This window comes from Arvicanthis niloticus, chromosome 24 (assembly GCF_011762505.2).
Source record: "Arvicanthis niloticus isolate mArvNil1 chromosome 24, mArvNil1.pat.X, whole genome shotgun sequence".
NCBI classification, from domain to species: domain Eukaryota; kingdom Metazoa; phylum Chordata; class Mammalia; order Rodentia; family Muridae; genus Arvicanthis; species Arvicanthis niloticus.
Genome location: NC_133432.1, coordinates 14,410,723 through 14,426,943, shown reverse-complemented (window position 1 = coordinate 14,426,943; position 16,221 = coordinate 14,410,723). Strand labels below are relative to the sequence as shown.

The 16,221-nt window shown below is 44.7% G+C and overlaps 1 protein-coding gene across 15 annotated transcripts in view; it reads left to right on the top strand.

Annotated features, from left to right (window-relative positions):
* The first annotated feature begins 5,853 nt into the window (after positions 1 to 5,853).
* The window catches only part of Clip1 (CAP-Gly domain containing linker protein 1), a 105,883-nt gene continuing 95,515 nt past the window's right edge, over positions 5,854 to 16,221 (top strand). For all 15 annotated transcript variants that reach the window (XM_076922849.1, XM_076922846.1, XM_076922843.1 and 12 more), the window contains exon 1: positions 5,854 to 5,975. The gene's annotated coding sequence lies outside the window, so the exon portion shown is untranslated. The remainder of the gene's footprint in view (positions 5,976 to 16,221) is intronic.

Genomic DNA, 16,221 nt, shown 5'->3' with positions numbered 1-16,221 from the left:
CTTATTGTATAACAGGGTTGAGACTTTGACCTTCAGCAAAGAATATAAAGGTCCAAACCACTTTTTAAAAAACATACATTATTTTGGCTGCAGTAGAAACAGTCTAAAAACGTGACAAAGCTTGGTGCCGTATCCCAGCAGAGAGTGGATGATAATCGGTCACAAGTGGAAAAAGTTTCAACCCTAGACCAAAACAACCAAGGTTTCTCTTTCCTCCCGATGTTTGGGTTTTTTTCTAACTTTCTTCATAAATTTTTGAAAATAAAATGTATGTACTTATTTGCATGTGTGAGGTGGTACAGGCCACAGTGTGGTTATTAAGGTGAGAGGTCATTTGTAGGAGCCCATATACCCCTTCTTCTACATGGGAGCCTGTGATTGAACTCATGTCTTAAAGCTTGGCTGCAGACACCTTTTTACCTGCTGAGCCATCTCACTGGCCCTGTTTCTTTCAACTTTATATTTCAAATTAATTAAGAGAGTCATCGGAAGTAAAAAACTAATGCACAAGGGTGTCTGTTCACCTTCCATTCAGTCTTTGTAATGTTCAATAATCCTATATGACTACAGCCTGGCATCACAAGGAGACACTGCTACATTCGGCGTGTCCATACTTTACCAGATTTCTCCAGTCTTGCACATACTCATTTAAACAGGCAGGTCCCTTTAGAGAAAAATGTAAATAGGTTTTTTTTTTTTTTTTTTTTTTTTTTGGTTTTTCCAGACAGGGTTTCTCTGTGTAGCTCTGGCTGTCCTGGAACTCACTCTGTAGACCAGGCTGGCCTCGAACTCAGAAATCCACCTGCCTCTGCCTCCCAAGTACTGGGATTAAAGGCGTGTGCCACCACCGCCCGGCATATATCACATTTTTGTATCTTGCCTTCCCACCCACTAGTCTAAAAAACATTTGTTTCTGTTTGTGTTCTTATGAGTAATGCTGCCATGAATGTTTACTTTATTTAGTTTGAGATGAGGGTTTCACAGAGTTGGAGAGATGGCTCAGTGGTTAAGAGTACCGACTGCTCTTCCAGAGGTCCTGAGTTCAGTTCCCAGCAACCACGTGGTGGCTCACAACCATCTGTAATGATGTGTCTGAAGAGTGAAAGTGTACTCACATACATAAAACAAATAACTCTTCAGAGAGAGGTGGGGGGGAGATAAGGGGGAGATGAGGGGTCACTAGATGGGCTGGCCTAGTCTCAATTTAGAAGTTGCTATGTAGCCCAGGCCAGTCTACTTTCAGACGGCTGGACTTACAGGCACTTGCCCTCACAACCAGCTCACCAATGAGACAGTGCTGGGATTAAAGGTGTGCATCACCAACATACCCTGACAATTATATACAATTTTTTTTTGGCACCATGTGTTTTGGTATGTGTGTGTGTGTCCCATGCTCGCCCTTCCCAGCTTGAGTGCTTGCCACACAGGACCTTAACACCTAGGTGAAGTTATCTGCTGTGTTTACACTTGCAACTTCCTACAAGAACTTAGAAGAACAGACTGCCCCGCTGAGCCTGCTTTGCAACGTTATCCAGCTGAAATGAAGGATGGGCTTTTCAGTGGACTTCCCCTATATAAACTCAGTGGGGAATATTAAACTTTGAGCCTTGATCAGAACCTTGTCTTGGCTCCATTCTTTTCTTACCCCCAGGCAAACCCAGTTCATCTGTGGCTGATGGAAAGCTACATATATGCATGTATATGTATGTATACACACACACACACACATACACATATATATATATATATACATTTTAAAAACTTCTATGTTCATTCCTGTTTTGCCTGCATGCATGTGTGTGAGGGTGTCAGAGTCCTGGTGATAGAGACAGGTGAGAGCCACCATGTAGGTGCTAGGAATTGAACCCGGGCCCTCTGAAGAGCAGCCAGTGCTCTTAACCTCGGAGCCATTCATTTCTCTAGCCCTGCAACACGTGTTTTAATTTCTCTTGAGACTATACTTCTGAGTACAATTGTTGGATCACACGGAAATTCTGTCTGACATTTTGAGGAACTGCACTGTGGATATACTAAGTGTTAAAAACTTGTATATTTACTTAGCTGTTATGTGACAGGGTATCATGCTGGTGTGGAACTCACTAGGTAGACCTATGTGGATCTCAGAGACTCACTTGCCTCTGATTTCCCAGTGCTGCCATGTGGCGCTAACACCTTCAGTCTGTCCTCGATTTTTGACTATTTTAAATACTTTTGCTATAAACAACAACAAAACCAAAAAACCAAAAAACCGAAAACAAATTTAAAAAAACCAACCGACTTCTGCTGTCGATGCTTTGAATACGTGTCCCTGTGTACTTGAGTGTGTTTGTGTTTGATTTTGTGGAAGGAGTTCTCAACTTTTTTCTGTGCACTTGAAAAGATGGGCGTTGATTAGAACTACTGCATCGGGCGCTGATTTCGCAGATATCTTGCCTTACTGGTTCTTTAAAAAGGCACAGAATCTTAAAAATGTGGTGGCAACTTTACAAGAGATTTTGGTCCACCTCCGCATTGTAAAGCAGTCTGCACTCAGAGCCCTGGTCTATTCAGAAGGCCTGGAGTGAGGTTTATACAGGATGGTGTGCCTGCTGCTGTTCTTTGTTAGCTGAATGGTGCTTTTGTGGTCGTAGGATGGTTCTCTTTGAGAGCTGATCCCGGAACTCTAAACAGCAGTTTGTCATTCTTTCATCATTTCTACTTTTTTTTTTCCCCTTGTTTTTTTTTCAGGACAGTGTTTCTCTGTATAGGCCTGGTTGTCCTGGACTCTGTTCTGGAGACCAGACTGGTCTTGTATTCAGAGCTCTGTCTGCTTCTGCCTCCTGAGTGCTGGGATTAAAGGCATGCGCCCCGCCCCCCCCACTACATTTTTACTTTATAAGAAAATTCTATAAAACCAGCAATAGCATTGCTTATAGAAATAGCATTCTCATCTGGCTTTAGTGATACAACTAATTTTTGGTTCGAAGTAGTCAGTCTGAGACGTCTCTTTGTTTCTCTTGTTTGTAGCCTAAGACTCTGTTTCTGTCCTACCCAGTGGAGAATACAGGTGATGTCAAAGGTTAGAAGGCAGAGGCAGGAGGGGCACTAGTTCTAGCTTGTGTCTAACTCAGGTCTAGCTCGTGAAAAACTTGAGTCAAGACAATCCAATGACTTGGGTATGCTAGTGTATAGCTTTAATTACTGCACTGGGGAGGCAGAGGCAGGTGGATTTCTGTGAGTTTGAGGCCAGTCTGGTTTACATAGTAAGTTTCAGGACAGTTAGGGCTGGAGGAAAAGCTTGTAAACAAATGTAAAGGTGCTTTTCTACCAGTGACCTGAATTTGATCACTAGAATGGTAAAACGCATGGTAAAAGGAGAGAATGTGCTCCCTCAAGTGTTTCTCTGAACTTCTCATGCGCACAAGTGCACAAGTGCTGGGATTAAAGGCATCAGCCACCACTGCCCGGCAGGGAACACCTTTAATCCCAGGACTCTGTGAGTTTGAGGCCAACCTGGTCTACAGAGTGACAGGTCTCATCCAAAGCATTTTCAAAATTTTATATTGAGATAGATTCTCACCAGCCTGGAAAGAACTTTGCAGACCAGGCTAGCCTTGAACTCAGGGGATTGCCTTGCCTCAGTCCCTTCAGTGGCTCAGTGACAGAGTCTGAGTCTGAATTTCTGGCTTAAGAATATTCCCCACCCTCACTGTACTGGGGAAGTCAGAGCTTTATACAGGCTAGGTAATCACTAGACTACTGAGCTGTAATCCCAGACCAAGAATACTTTTTAATTAACTGTAAAATTTCTTCCTCTTTCTCTCTTTTTCCCTCTTTTTGAACTTATTCTGTAGCTCAGGTAGGCTTTGATCCTCCTGCCTCAGTTTCTTAAGTAGCTGGCATTACAGGTCTGTGCTTTCTATGATGTATAAGAAAGATTTAATTAAAGAAAAAAAAAGGTGTCACGTAGCCCAGGTTAGTTTTAGGTTCCACCTCCTGAGTGCTGGGATTACAGACATACATCACCACACCGTAGTTTTATGAGACTTTTATGAGACAGAGCTTTGCGTATGGTAAAGAATCACTCTACCAACTGAGGAACTTTTCAGCTCCCCCCAAAAACCAGTTTCTTCCAGATATATGACATTACTGCTGTTCTCTTCTTTTTATAACAGTGTACTTATTATCTGTGTGTATGCATGTAATTGTGTGTGTCAGCATATATGTGTGAGTGGGGTATGCATGCATTACATATGGAGATCAGAAGACAATCACTGGAAGTCAGTTTTCTCACTCCATTGTGGTTTGGGGGTCATTCCACTGTGAGTTTGAGAGTCTAAATCCAGATCTCCAGGTCTGTGCAGCAAACATATTTATCCATGTCACTTGGCCCTGTTATGTTTTGTTTTTGAGACTGAGTCTCAGTATATAACCCTGGTTGGTATGCAGAGCAGTCTAGGCTCAACCTCAGAGATTCACTTCCCTCTGCCTTCTGAAGGCTAATATTGAAAGTGTACACACCAATAGGCCTGGTTCTATTATTATTATTATTTTATTATTATTTATTATTACATTTTAAGACAGGGTTTCTCTGTGTAGCCCTGGCTGTCCTGGAACTTAGGAGGCAGAGGAAGGAGAATCTCTGTGTGTTTGAGGTCAGCTTTGGTCTACAAAGGGAGTTCCATGACAGTCAGGGCTATTACACACAGAAATCCTATTTGTATTCAGATGAGCGGTTAAGAGTGTATTCAGATTGAGTGGTTAAGTATTGTCTTTCTGAGTAGGAATGAATTCTGGGTTCCAAGGGTACTATCACCTCTTGACCTTGGAGCTCACACATCAGGTTCAGGTGAAATAATAGATTATTTTGTGTGTGTGTGTGTGTGATTTAAGGCTTAAATGAACAGGAGGGTCTGCAGATAAATTTACTTGGTTCAGAACTTCGTGCATTTCCAGTGAAGTTCTCTTCTTGGACTCTCTGTGTGTCCGTTTGTCCAGACACAAGGATGTTTTGAATAAAGATCAACAAGGAAGGTCACCCTCCGGAATATTTTCTCCTACTGGGAAGGAGGAGGAAGCATGTGGCCCCTTCTATATCAGTGAGTCACTGCAGAAACCTGGGCTTCCAACAGCTGCAGATTTCTGCCGGGAGCTGCAAAACTTCTGGGGTTGCCATGGTCCATGGGAGCGAAATGCTGGGTGCCTTCTGCTACCGCAGCCCTGAGCCGGCTGTTGCAGCGTCCTCTCCAGCCCCTTTCAAAAGCTTTACAAGGGGATCCCTACTTGGGGAGGAGCTCGGACGGGACATTAACCTGGGCTTCTGTCCAAACGACTGAGGCGAATAAAAGACGCTTTTCTTAAACTAACGGGCTGCAGCCCTGGGCTTGTCTCAAAGGATTTTTTTTTTTTTTTTTTTTTTAACCCCTCAGTGATTTCCTGGAGAGCAGAGACCGTTCAACCCAAGCTTAGCTTGCATATGGGCATCTCCCTTCCAACTTGTGGCAAAGGATTTATCACCCTGCTCTAGGCGGGAAGGGGAGGTCAATAAAATTAATCAGCTCCCCCCTTCTCCAACCGCACCCCACCCCATCCCAGCGGCAGGCTGCGGTTCGGTGCCATCCGGGGTGACTTGCAAATTCTGGGCGCACACTTTGCTAGGAAACAGGGGGGAAAGCCTGAAATGCCAAAACACCCGCGGCTGCAGGCCCCTCGGTCGGTCCCGGGCATCTTGCTCCTTATCGCGGTGGACTCGGGAGGATTTAGGGGCTCGCAGGGGGGCACGCAGACAAAGGGGCGGCGGGGAGCTCGCAGGCGGCAGCGGCCCGGGCGCGGGGAGGGAGGGGCGGCGCGGCGTCTTCTCCCGGCCCCGCGGCGGCGGCGCGTCACGTTCTCTTCCCCGCCCCGAGCCGAAGAGCCGGGGAGGCGGGAGGCGGCGGCCGCGGCGGCTGCTGCTGCTGCTGGGAGGCAGGTGACGGCGAGCGGCGGCGTCCCAGGCGGTGAGCGAAGCGCGGGCCTCATCTCCCCTTCCTCGCCGTCCCACCCTTTCTCTCCCTCCGCTCCTTCCCGCCGCCGGGGTCCGGGGGACGCTGGGAGGGAAGAAGGCTCGCCTCGAGCTCCCGCCACGCACCCGGGACCGCGGCTGAGGAGACGCGGACGCACCCGTGAGGGTGGCGGGCACGAGGAGAGAGCGGCTGTGAGGGAGGCTGGCTGCGAGCCGCGCGCGTCCGGCCCCGTCAGCCGCGGCCGGGGCCTTGCCTTCCTCCCCGCCGCCTCAAGATGGAGCGTGGACTCCTTGCCCCTGCGCCGCCTCCGGAGCCGCTCTCTGAGGAGCCCGCGTCCTCTTCCTCAGCTCCCGAGGGGAGGTTCCGGGGACGGCTCCGTCGCTCGTGGAGGCCGCGGGTCCGGTTCGACCTGTTGCCCTGGACGCCGCCCGCCACTCGCCACCTGAGCCTTCCTCAGGCAGGCCCGGGACGCCGGGTGTCCGCGAGCCGGCATGGAGGGCGCCCTTGCCCCGTGTCGCTCGGGCTCGGCCCGGCCCGGCTTTGGCCCGGTTCCTGCCTGCTCGGCCCTGGGCTTTTGTTTTCCGTCAGACCCCTGGACCGTGATTCTACCGTGAGAAGGTAGAAGGGCGACGCGGGGTGCCAGATCTCTGAAATCACCGCTGCCCGGTAACCCGAACCTGCTGCGGCGGTCGGGGGTTGGCGCGGAAGACAGATGACACTTGTTCGGGGTGGGGGTGGGGGACTATTTTAAAAGCCGAGCCTTGTGGTTTGTCTGGGATCTGGAGGCCTTTGCGTTATTAGAGAAAACAACAGAATATCGGATTTTGAATCTGGAGTCCTGCCCTGAAATCCCGTAGTCTCTCCACTTCATGTGGCTTCTCCATCTGGCAGAAACCGTGCACCACCCCCTTCCTCCCTGCCCAGCCCCACCTCTCCGGGTATGAAGAAATGACACGTTAAGTCTGTAATCCATGTGGGTACCCGTTTTTAAAAAAAAAAAAAAAAAAAAAAAAACCTTGCGCGCCAATTACTGTTTCTATTTATTTATTTAATTTATTTATAAAGACAGTGGATATGATTCTGTAATTTCCTTTTTCTTTTTCATTTTGTGTGTGTGTGTGTGATTCAGCAGCCTACCCTCTTCCTCTTCTAGGCCAGGACTGTGCCTGTTAGCTTGGGGCTCTGTAAATATTTATGCTGTGGTGCTTTGATGATTCTGATTCTAGGATTTTATGATTATTATAACTAATAGTGGCTCCCAGTCAGGAGAGCCCGTGTTTGGCTTCTAGGCTTAATGATAATCTTTTGCAAGTATCCTCAGGTATGTTGTTCCTCAGCCTTGGGGCATTTCTTCCTCTTGAAATAATAACAATTAAGGTTACTGAGGGCTTCTTATGGCCAGGCTCTGGGGGCAAGTGTGGGGGTTTTTATGTCGTGTAATTCATCCAACCTAGGGAGGATGCTGTCATCCTCATTTTACAGGGAGGGCATTGAAAGGTCAGAGTCACAGCCAATAGGTGATGTTGTCAGGAACTGTACTTCAGTCTGCTTAGTTATTTTGTTTGCACAGTGAATCAATGGTAAAAGGCAAGGCTGGACATTATGAAAGCCAAGGAAGTGGGTGATTGCTTAGCTGAGAGTTTAGGACCCTTGCTGAGATTCATCTGAAGCCTAACCAGGCTTCCTACCAGGCCTGGATTAAAGAGGTAAACATTGAAACCTTTTGGGAACTTTTGTAATATCTCTGAACATGAGGATTTTGCCATTCTCTGCTTTTTCAGTCATTGTTGAGCACAAAAAAAAAAAAAAAAAAAAAGCCAACCTGATTCTTGTCTTTGAGAAATTTAATACTTGGTAAAAATTGGCATTTAAAATTTTTTTTCTTAGTTTTCTATTTTATTTTTTATTTTTTTCAAGACTGGGTCTCTTTGTGTGGCTTTGACTATCCTGGAACACACAGCCTGCCTCTGTCTCTCTAAGTACTGGGATTAAAGACAAGTGTCATCACTGCCTGGCTTGTAGTTTTTTGACATAAAAAAAAAACCCAAACATAAGAGCCAGTGTTATTAGTCATGGCACGCCTGTACTGGGTTGTGGTTCCTCCAAAGGCTGTTTGTGGAGCTGTGGTATATCTGTCTGTCTGTGTCATGAGGTCTACTCAGTATTCACACCACCAATACTTATGGAGCCATTTCCTGTGCCACATGCCCTTGTGGATGCTAGTGACACAGCCCTGAATAGAGTGACCAATCTTTATTCTCTTGGTACTTTTCTTCCACTTGAAAGACACACGATAATCATATTAAACATAAGTATGTTGCCTGTTAGAATGTCATAAATGGTAAAGGAAAAAGATGTATAAATCAGAGGGGAAGGAATATGAAGTCTTGTAAATAATGGTTAAAGCTATGGGACTTTCAGATAGGGTTTCATGAGACCCAGATTAAAACATGATTTGAGAAGAGATGAAAAGCAAGTTGGAGGATGTTGGTCTCTGAAGGAAAAAGGGATCATATGGAAGATGGACCCGAAAGCTCAAAGGCCTCGGTAATTAGAAGCTTGGAGAGCAGATAATTTAAAGCCTTACAGGCGTTTATCCTGAAAATATTTGTTAAAATACTGAGACTCAGAATAACTTAACATGTCATCTATGCACATCCCCCTTCCCCATTTATCTTTTTTTTTTTTTTTTTTTTTTTTTTTTAAGCTAGGATTTCCCTGTGCAGTACGCTAACCTGGAACTCAATCCTCCTGACTTAGCCTGCTAAGTGCCGGGATTCCAGGTGGCAGCCATCATACCTAGTTTTGGGGATGGAGGTGGGGGGTCTTGTAATGTTGTCCCTGCTCAGCTCCCACCTCTGTCTCTGTAACAGTTGGGATTATAAACATGGACTACCATGTCCAGATTTCTGCTGTGATCAAGTGTGTGTTAAAAAATAGGAAGAATTAAAGTTCAAAGAGCTTTACTATCTGGATTAGAAGCCTCACTGTGCGAGTGAATGCAGAGTAAGAACCCCAGCTTGTGTTGCTTTGATAAATGTGCAGAGTACTTTGGCAATACAACCAAGTCAGTGGCTGGTCAAAGGTTGGCCAGCCCAGTACTTGACATATGGACTCAACCCCTCCATGCACACACGTCTGAGATTAAACCTAGAGCTTCATACAGTCTCTATTCCCAGCACCACCTTGCTGTTGAGTATATATTTTATACTTTCCTATTAAAAATATTTTATGTATATGGATGCTTTGCCAGCACGTGTGTCTGTGGACCATGTGCATGCTGGCCTGTGAAGGCCAGAAGAGGCATTTAGATCCCCTGGGATTGGAGTTAGATGGTTCTAAGCCAGATGCTGGGAATTGAACCACTAACCTCTGGAAGAATAACCAGAGCTTTTAACCAGTGAGCGATCTCCAGCTGATGCTTTCCTGTGTTTGTATGTCAATCCAGGATCTTTGTTTAGCCCAAGGAATCTATGCAGTGTTATCTTCAGAAGTGTTTCTCTCTCAGTCGTGCTTCTGGCACCCCAGCCCTACTTTTTAGGGTCAAAAGTTTTATGATTCTCTCGAAAAACCAAGCAAAATAAAAAGTTTCATGGTTCAAACTTAGTCCTCCCCAACTCCCAAGACAGAGTATAGACCTGTATAGACCTGGCTGTCCTGAGACTCACTCTGTAGACTAGGCTGACCTCGAACTCAGAGATCTGCCTACCTCTGCCCCTGGGATTAAAGGTGTGTGCCCCCATTGCCCTGCTGGTTCAAACTCAGTTTAACATAAACTTCTATATAAATATTCTTAATCTTGAAAAACACTTGAAAAACAATGTCTGTAACACTCTGTGAACTTTTTAGATAGCCGATTAGGGAGGCTTTATTACAGCATCTTATATGTTTTTAATAAACACTAGGGTATGTTTTTCATATAGATGGAACTCAACAGTCCATATGTTTTAAATCAATATTTTCATTACAGTTCTAAAAAGAATCATTGACTGATGGTAATGTACAGGAATTTTAGGGAAGAGTGACCTCTTCAGATTGCAGTCAGGGTACAGAAGGAGCCTCCTACACCCACCCCCCACCCCCCGCTTTTTTTTAATAGGTTGGCAGATTGTACTTAACCAACCTTGAATTTGGCTAGGACATCTGGGTTAATATCCTGGTCCTGGCATGAAGTACCAAGGAATCTTGGCCACAATTAGTGAAGAGCTTTTTTTCCCCTTAAGTCTCCATCTGGCACTTCTAGGAGGACAGATTCCATTAGCAGGAACTCAATGGGTGGGTCTGTTTTTTGATTGTCTGTTTATTGTGGGCCAGCAACAACATCTTAAAAGTATTTTTTGCAAAGTCCTTGAAAAGAGGAAATAGTCCTGTTACAAAATCCCTGTTGGGAAGCCTGTCGGGCATCTCAGTCCTCAGGGAAGCCTGTGTTTTCATCTGTCTCTTGTGTCTCTTCTCAGGAATCATGAGACTGAGACAAGGCATTTTGCTTCCTTAAGTTTTATGTAATCATATGGCTCTGTATGCTTCCAACTTGAATTATGTAGTTTGGCGTTTGTATTCTCCCTTGCTTACTTATTTCTAAGCTTGGATTAAATCCCAGTTGAAGAGTCTGCCCATTTTTGACAAGTGACAAGTCCTTGATTTACAGTTTTATTTTTGAAGCCAAGGGCCCAAGGATCCAGAGTTCAAATCATCTGGAATTTGGGTGTGATGTATAGCAGAAAGGCAACTCTGATTAGATTTTTCCTTCCCGACTGTACAGATTATTTTTGTTTTACTTTACCTTTGTGTGTGTGAGTGTGTGTCTCTGTGTGTGTGCTCTCATTGCATGCACATGCCACAGCATGACTGAGGATGTCAGAGCACTTGTTAGTTACTTCAGAAGAGTTTGGGCTTATGCTTCCAGAGGGAGAGTCTATAATGGCAGAGGAGGCATGGCAGCAGGGGGCAGTAGCAGAAAGCTGAGAGATCATGTCTTCACTGGCAAGCGTAAAGCGAACTGGAAGGGAGCTGAGGCTGTAACTCTTCAGAGCTCACCCCTAATGATGCTGCACCACTTCCCCAGGCAACAGTCACCTGAGGACCAAGTGTTCAAATACCTGAGCCTATGGGAGACACAGTCATTCAAACCACTGGAGAGGACAGTGGAGGGGAGAAGGCTTTCTTCTTTCACCAGAAGGACTAGGCCAGTCACTGGAGTGACTAGAGGCTCGCCACATAGTACCCTTATCTACTAAGCTGTCTTTCTGGCCCTACACATTCTTCAACTCACGAAGGATATTGAAATATTTGTGCCCCCACTTTCAGGAGAAATAAGTGATAGTAGGGATATTTTATTAAAAATCTTATTGAAAAAACAACAAACAAACAAACAATATGAAAGCTGGCTGTGGTATTGCCTCAGGAGGCAGAGGCAGGCAGATCTCTGTGAATTCTAGACCAGCTTAGTGGGACATAGTAAGAACCTGTACAAAAAAAAAAAATTGAGAGAGAAAGTGAGAGAGAGAGAGAGAGAGAGACAGAGACAGAGACAGAGACAGAGAGAGAGAGAGACAGAGAGAGAGAGACAGAGAGAGAGAGACAGAGAGAGGAGAGAGAGAGAAGAAGAGAAGAGAAAGAAAAGATTGATTAGTGGTGGTGCACATCTTTAATCCCAGCACTTGGGAGGCAGAAGCAGGTGGATCTCTGAGCTTGAGGCCAGCCTGGTCTACAGAGTGAGTTCCAGGACAGCCTGGACTATACAGAGAAACCCTGTTTTGAAAAACCTAAACCAAACCAAACCAAACCAAAAAATAATGTGAACAGTCTTAATTGGTTACAGTAGTCAGTTGAAGAGTCCTGTTTTGTTTTTTTTAGGTCAGATCTATAGATCCAGTTAAAGGCTGAAAGAGTGTGTGTGTGTGTGTGTGTGTGTGTGTGTGTGTGTGTGACTGGAGACTGAATCCAGGACCTTGTATGTTAGGCAAGTGCTCTACTGCTGAGCTACATGCCCAGCCCCTTGAAGACTTTTTGTTTAAGACTTAAAAATGTATGTGTGTGTGTGCATGTGTGTCCAAGTGTGAATTTGTGTGTGTGTGAGCAATGCCTGCAGAGGCCAGAGGAGAATATTGGATCTGGTCAAGCTAGAGTTTTAGGTGGTGGTGAGTCACTGGGCATGGGTGTTTGGAGCCAAACTCAGGTCCTCTGCAGGAAAAGTGTGCACTCTTGATTTCTGAACCATCTCTCCAGCCTCAAACAGTTTGTTTCTGTTGTTGTTCTGTATTTTATTTAGTAAAAGATTTGTTTTTATTATTTATGTGTGTGTTTGTGTTTGTATATGTGTATCATGTACGTTCTTGGTGAATGTAGAGGCCAGAAGTAGGGGTCAGATCCCCTGTAACTGTAGATACCGATGGTTGTGGAGTTGCCAAGTGAGTATAGAATCAAGTCTGGGTCCTCTGAAGAGCAGCAAGTGCCCTTAACCACTAAGCCATCTCTCTAGCCCTCCCCTGCTTAAAACAACTTCTTACTTAGAGGGGGGAGGGAGAAGAGAGGGAGAAAGAGAGAGGGGGGAGAGAAAGAGAGAGAGAGAAAGACAGGGGCAGAGGTCAATCTTGGTGTTCCTCAAATGTAACTTTCCTTCCTCACTTTTTTTTTTTTTTTTTTTTTTTTTTTAAATAGGGGCTCTGACTAGCCTTGAAGTCACCAAGTATTTTAGGCTGTCTAGTGAAGGAGACTTGAGGATCTACCTGTCTCTGTCTCTCCAGTTCTGAGATTACAAGTGTGCGTCATTGGGGTCCCCAATGCCCACTTTTTCTTTTCATTTGTTTTTAAATATTGATTCTGGGGACTGAGCTTAGGTCCTTCTGCTTGTGTAGCAAGAGCTTTGCTGAGCTATCCCCTTAGCCTTGTTTCTATTGAGGTATCCCCTCAACCTTATTTCTGGTTTGTTTCGGTTTGAAGCAGAATTTTATTATATAGCCTTAGCTGGCCTGGAGCTTGGTATGTAAACCAGACTGCCTCTGCCACTTGAGTGCTGGAATTACAGGCATGTGCCATCATATTTGGCCTGTCACCTATTGTTTAATTCATATATTCACCAGGCATTTATCAAGCATCTGCTATGAGAGGGACTAGCCCAGATAACAAGCAGAGAAAAAACAGGTTCAAACCCTGCTCTAGAGAAGCCTACCTGTTCATATAAGGCAGGTTAAAAGCAAGAATGTAGTCATTTTTTTAAAAAAGATTTATTTTATTTATATGAGTACACTGTTGCTGTCTTCAGACACACCAGAAGAGGACATCAAATCCCATTCCAGATGGTTGTGAGCCATCATGTGGTTGCTGGGAGTTGAACTCAGGACCTCTGGAAGAGCAGTCAGTGCTCTTAACCATTGAGCCATCTCTCCAGCCCAAATTTAGTCATTTTCTTTTTTCTATTTTCTTCCCTCTGGAGGAGGATAGGTCTTCCTCTGTAGACATGGCTAGCCTAGAACTTACTGTGTTGACCTGGCTGGCCTCAGACTTGCAGTCATCACCTTACTTTAGTCTCTTGAGATTATAGGCATGCGCCATTATACTCAGTAATAGCTCTCTTTCTCTTTTAAAATTTATTTAAAAAATTTTTTTTTGCGGGGGGCGGGGGCGTCGTCAAGACAGGGGTTTCTCTGTATAGCCCTGGCTGTCCTGGAACTCACTCTGTAGACCAGGCTGGCCTCAAACTCTTCTTTTTTTGTTTTTATTTTTTGAGGCAGGGTCTCATTGCATAGCCTTGGCTGGCCTGGAATTTGCTATGTATCCTTGAACTCACAGAGATCCAGTTGCCTCGAGTGCAACTTCACATTTGGCTTATTTATTTTTTCATTTATGTGTGTGTTTTTATGAGTGTCCTTGTGTCTGTGTGAGAGTTGTCTGTGTGTCTGTGTGTGTGTGTGCACGTGCATGCATGCACCCACGCTGGAATTACTGGTGAGCTGTCTGAGGGTGCTGGGAACCAAACTTGGGGCTTCTGGAAGAACAGTAATGCTCTTAAGAGCCACTTGTTCAGCACTCCCATCCCTTAAGGTAGATCCGCAGTATTATCACCAAGGACATCTTTGAATTGGTGATTTACTGAGGTCTGGAGTCCTAGGTGTGTGTGCCACCATGTCCAGCTCCATTCTTTTCCTAACCGAAAACTCCAGCCCTTTTATTTTGTGGAAGACTTTATACAAACCTTTGGAGCTCAGTTCTCTCTTCTATAAAATGTGGCTCACAGTTGCTTGATAGTGGCCGTGTAGAGTGCATGGAGACTGGGTGTAAACTCCGTAAGTGCTAGGGCTAGCTCTAGCTCCTCTCTTCTCCCAGTGCCTTTAACTAGCAGTGTTATTCTGTCATTTAAGTAGCACTAGGAGACAATGATGCATCCTGGTTTGAGAAATTAAACCTTTTCCCTGCCATGTTTACAGAGTTAGTTTTGAGTAGGAGTGATGTTGGTGATTGAAAGGGCATGTTTTAATGAGCAGTTGTCAGTGGGGAACTTGGGATTTACAAGGACCTAAATGTTCCACATGGAAAAGCAACTTGTGCTCCTCCTGTCAGAACATGTGCTTTGCCAACTTGCAGGCCCTTTTGTACGCTCCCCACGCTTCTTTCTCACAGTTTAATTAAAGGTGGAGTTTTCTATCTACGGTCTGGTAGAACTTGATGTGTGTCTGCAGTGAAGGTTAGCTACATGTGTGACTGACTAACAGTGAGGTTGGGGCTTATAATCCAAATAAAACCAATTCCTAGTCTCCAGTGACAGCATCTAGGCTGACTGCTCAAGTCAGTGGTAGATTTGTAATGCATTTATAGACTGATGGTTTCTTTTGAAATCTGCATTCTTCAGTATTATCAATATGGAAATGGTATTTTTCCCATTGGCCATTGGCTCTCAGGACCCACAGCAGGTGTAACAGCTGCACATTTGCAACGTAAAACCAAGAACCCTTAAAAGAGTGGATCACAAAGCCAGAGGGAGTTCTGGATTTTTCTGAGTTGTCTGTGTCCCTTTCTGGTTCTGAGCAGTTGGTGTGCTTCTGCTTTGAGTATGGGCCATGTGCTCCATGAAGGAGCAGCTGCCTTCTTTTATTTCTCTGTGAAGATTGGAAAGGAAGACAATTTTAATGCACCTGAAATGACTCTTTTCATCTTCCTGCTCTTTATAACAGATCAGAAATGTGTTCGCATGCTTCAGGGTCAGGAGTCTACCTAGAGACTGGAGTTTAGTCACGGACTGTTAGTAACAAGTGATTACATGTTTAGAGTCAGTTTCCTCAGTGATAAAGTGAGTTAGGTGAACTAGATCACTAAGGCCTCTGCTGAGTCTCAAATCTTATGTTGCTATATTAAGCGTGTTGTTCTCTTGTACACATTAGTATAGTTGACTGCTGCCGACCTGTTCAGTTCTTCTGGGAGATACTCGCCAGAGCTGGTAATTTTAGTCTCCTTAAAGATCTGTTTCTAAGCAGTGACATATATCAGAGTAACAAAACCATCTGAATTTTGTAGAACACTGTGTAAATGAATAAAGTAGCTCCAATCACGTAGTTTTCTGTGTTTGGAAGCCAGTTTGTTTCTTGTATGTTAAGTCATGAGAACAGAAGTCTGCATTCCACTGAGCCCAGCAGATATTCATAATCTCGGACGGTTGCATCAGAACTCACTCAGAATTCCTCTTTAAATAAACACTGGCTAATGACGCAGCCTTCTGCCTGAATTGGTTGCACTCTCTCTGTCTCTGTCTCTCTCTTTGCCCTCCCTTTAAAAAACCACTCTGAGTACAATTTGTACTCTGTACTGTGTCATATATGCTAAATTTTCAAACTGTGTAATTTTCAAGTGTGACAATTTTTCAGAAGATATTGTCAACTTCTGGCTTTTCCAAAGAGATGCTGTAAACCTTTCTATTCACAGTCAGTGTCTTATTGTACGATACTCTCAGGCCAACACTTAATGCTGACAGGTTGATTTTACAGATTGCTCTGTAAAGGCTTGGTCGGGTAGAAACTGGAAGCAAGTCTCCCTTGTAACACCTTTTTTTTTTTTTTAAACTATTTATTTATTATATGTAAGTACACTGCTGTCTTCAGACACCCCATAAGAGGGCATCAGATCTCATTACAGATGGTTGTGAGCCACCATGTGGTTGCTGGGATTTGAACTCATGAGAGCAGTCAGTGCTCTTAACCACTGAGCCATCTCACCAGCCCTTGTAACACCTTTTGAATTAAGGAGCCAA